Raw genomic sequence first — 4,215 nt, forward strand, 5'->3', positions numbered from 1 at the left:
TTTACACACCCGTGTTGAGATAAAAAATGAAAATGCATCGGAAGTTGTACTTCATTAGGCTTAGATATGTAAAATAGAACAAATTAGCATTTTTTTAGATACTCATTCGAAAGATTGGTCTCAACAACGGAAAGGATTGATTTATCTCTTATATGCAAGGGTAAATGTTTGTTACTCTTAGGTTGGTCTACATTTTGATTTACCATGATGGTAGGAAATTTTGCATGTGGTAGATTCCTAAAAGTATGTTTGGTACACAATATAAAAAAAAGGTGTTTAAAGTTGACTATGTTTGCAAAATTATGAATCATTCATAAAATTTGAATTCTAATCATGTTTGCTAATCACCGCGTTGTGAACATGCATTAACGTTAAATCACAATTCTAAACATGCTAGCATATCATTTCCAAAAAGGCTAAGATTGATTTTCGCTTTTTAAGTAGCATAATCATGTGTGGAAATTGCATTTAACCCTTTTGACAAGAGATTCAAGGGAGAGAATAAAGAAAATGTACCTTCCCAAGTTGTGCTTACACGACTTGGGTTCGAAGATGACTTGAGTGGTCATTGACCTGTTGACAGTTCGGGGTCAATGCCACTCACCTGTTATTCAGAAAATTATTACATACACATAGAAGCCTACAAACCATGCCAAAAATGGTGGCACAAGGCCAATAAGTTTCTGAGTTTTGCCGGAGAGCTTTTATTACAACAATAAAATAAACAAAGAAAATTACTTATATGAGTTAAAAAATAACCTATTTTTTTTTTCTGATTTATTATTATTATTATTATTTTTAAAAAATAAAATATGTGGTGCTTGGACGATGAAAATCGGGGTCCACAACCCCGTAGAAATTACCTAAGTCTCTAAGAATGCCACCTTGTAGGCATTAAGTCCGAAAACCACTACACAGATAACATAGTACCGCTCCGCCTTCTTTAATAGCACGAAGTTCACTTTTTCCAGTAGTCAACACTCATCAAAACATCAAGGTAACAGTGGCAAGCCAAAACAATTCACTTGGACATAGTAGTGGAGTGGCAAGCCAGAACAATTCACTTGGATGTAGCAGTGGCAGAGAGGTAGCAGTAGCAGTAGCAGCAACATAAGGATAAGGAATCTATTAAGCAATGGCGCACATGGACATCAGTAACACCTCCAATAGTTGCAACTAGTTATTAAATATTCACAAAAAGTCAAAAACCAAACACTGGGAAGCTCTTGTCGTGCACAGAGTCTTGTAGAAAGATATAATATATATATACTAGCTACTGTGCACGTGGTACCCACGTGGGATTCATATATTTTTTTTAAACTTATAAACGTTAAATTACTATTTTACCACTCAAAAAGTTTAAAAAATAATAAAAAAGTGAAATGACCAAAATGCCCCTACGTCTACACACATTACTGTTCACTCGACCCCATATTTTTCTATATATTAAAGATATTAAAGATACAACATGGTACGACTACGGCTGACGGGCCTAGAGAAACTATTAACATTTACTAGCTATTGTGCACGTGGCACCCACGTGGGATCCATATATTTTTTTTAAAACTTATAAACGTTAAATTACTATTTTACCCCTCAAAAAGTTTAAAAAATAATAAAAATGTGAAATGACCAAAATGCCCCTACGTCCACACACATTACTGTTCACTCGACCCCATATTTTTCTATATATTACTAGTTATTGTGCACGTGGTACCCACGTGGGATCTACATACTTTTTTTTTAAAGCTTATAAACGTTAAATTACTATTTTACCCCTCAAAAGTTAAAAAATAATAAAAAAAATGTGAAATGACCAAAATGCCCCTACGTCCACACACATTCACTATTCACTCGACCCCTCATTTTTCTATATATATATATATATATAACTAGAAGCACGTAGTTCCCACGTGATCTCTCTCTCTTCTGTTATGCTCTCTCTCATATCTTTCTTTCTCTCTCTTTAGGCCCACACTATAATTAGAAATTAATCTTAAAAAATTATAATATTATGGTTTTACCCCTATAAAATGACAAAAAAAGAATAAAAAAAAAATATTGTGAAATTACGAAAATATTCCTATTTTTCTATATATATATATACAGCCCGGCTCCTAAACGGATGTACGTATGCGGACTTAGCAAAAAATAAAAGATATCACGTGAGAAAGAAAAAAATAAACCCACTCGTACAAAAAAATAAACCTCTACAAATAAAATAGAAAAATAAGGAATGGAAATAAGAGTATAAACATTCTCTCTCCCTAATATTCTCTCCTCTCTCATGCTCTCTCTTCCTGCTCTTTCTTTTCTCTGTCTCTCTGTTCATAACATTTTCTCTCACGATATTTTATTTTTCGATTTATAGATGGTGACATGTAAACATCATTCTCCCTACACTTCCCATTATGAGAGATGTAAACAGAGAAGTAATTTACTCTGCAAATTGCTCCTGGTGCGGTGAGATTAGGAGTTTGGTTAGAGAGAACCAATAACATCAATTTGAGGGTGTTCAGCTTGTCTCGGGTTCATATTACTAATCGAAGTCCTTAATTATGTGTAGTAATGGATTTTGGTCCTACCCAACCATGTTGGTCTTGTTTCAATTACACCAAACCATGTATTCATTCCAATAAAATCATTTTGATTTTGAATCAATGATGCTAATTTATATATGCAAAGAAACACCTCTTAATTTGTATGCAAATAACAGGTTCTGGGTGCACATGAAGCGGTCATGGTAAAGCAATATCAACTTATTAATTGAGGTGAGAAAGGTGAATCATTCCTCACATGCGGCACATCTAAGAGTTGGTACATCTGAAACGAAAAAATAGCTGCACCTGAAACAAGTGTAAAGTTTTACTCCAAGAGCTGAAGGTGGTACACCCTTATATGATTAGGAATTTAGGAGTAATCTTCCCAAAAAAAAAAACAGTTAGGAATTGACGTGCTGCCACTTTCCCAGATGATACAGTAGAGACATCACGCGGACATATGTAGAGAGGAATCGACATATTCAGGCTTAAACGAGCTGATCATATTAGAGAATTGGGAGGCACAAGTAAAAATATGGTAGAGAACCATGAGTTAGAGCGTAGATGGCCTGCACCTGGGGGAGGGGATGGTGAACATCAGTACAGATGCAGCTTCGAAAGGTAGTCCTGGTGCTACAGGAATTCCTGGAATAGGTGCAGTTTCTACTTTTTAGTAAATACACATGTAATTTCTTGTTTGTCTTCAGCAAGGGGCATTGGTGTGGATCACTACTAGCTAACAGGCAAAGTGTTTGGTAGTGCTAGAAGTGGTAGAACTGGCTATACAAAAGGGATGGACAAAGTTGTGGGTGGAGTGGTGGACTCTGATTCAGCTCCAGCCGTGAAGGTAGGGTTTTGGTGAAATCCCCTGGAAGATCTAATAAATAGATGAATTATTTAATGGTCTCACGTACATTTTGTAAAAAGATCCTCATTATTAGTTACATTACAAAGATGTGAGGATGGCTCTCACTCGAGTTAAATGTAAAAAACCGGTAGTGTGAATGTTTTCATGGTCTTAGGAAAGAACAAAAGACTATCCAGGTACTCTAGAAGCGACCAGCCAGAAGTCTTCGAGTCCTCACAAGGCTGATGCAAGTTGAACTCAAGTACCCATCTAAGTCTCCTTTACCCTACATAGAGCACTGATCGGCAGCTTCTGCCATCAGTGCAAAACCTGTCATTTTGTCTGAACTGTTTATCAAGAAGTGAGCCCGGTTGTTTCATTAAATTCATTACAGGCTGCAACTTACCCACAACGCACACGAAAAAAGAAGAAGAAACTCAACCTTCCACGGCAGAGGAACTAACCAAATTACCTTGCAAGGGAAAGAAAAGACACTGAATGCTTCTAAGAAAATTTTAACTATGAAGGCTTCATATCTGGGATATCCCATTCTTCTAACACTTCTTAAGTAAAGTCCCATTTCACCAGTTCACAGTTTGGTGCAAGTGCTCATAAACAATTACTTGTTTCTTAAAAGCAAATCAGATGAAGGGAAAACTATTTGCAAGAGTATTGTGACCAGACCAAAAGTCGGTGCCAGAATATAGTTTGTTCCTTACACCTGCAAGGCTGCAATGCCTTTTCCAAAATCGGGACAAACAACAATAAATCTCTTTCCACTATCCACAAGCATGGGATCAGCTGATCAAGTGACTTGTCTGGGCTACC

This window comes from Coptis chinensis, chromosome 8 (assembly GCF_015680905.1).
Source record: "Coptis chinensis isolate HL-2020 chromosome 8, ASM1568090v1, whole genome shotgun sequence".
NCBI lineage: Eukaryota > Viridiplantae > Streptophyta > Magnoliopsida > Ranunculales > Ranunculaceae > Coptis > Coptis chinensis.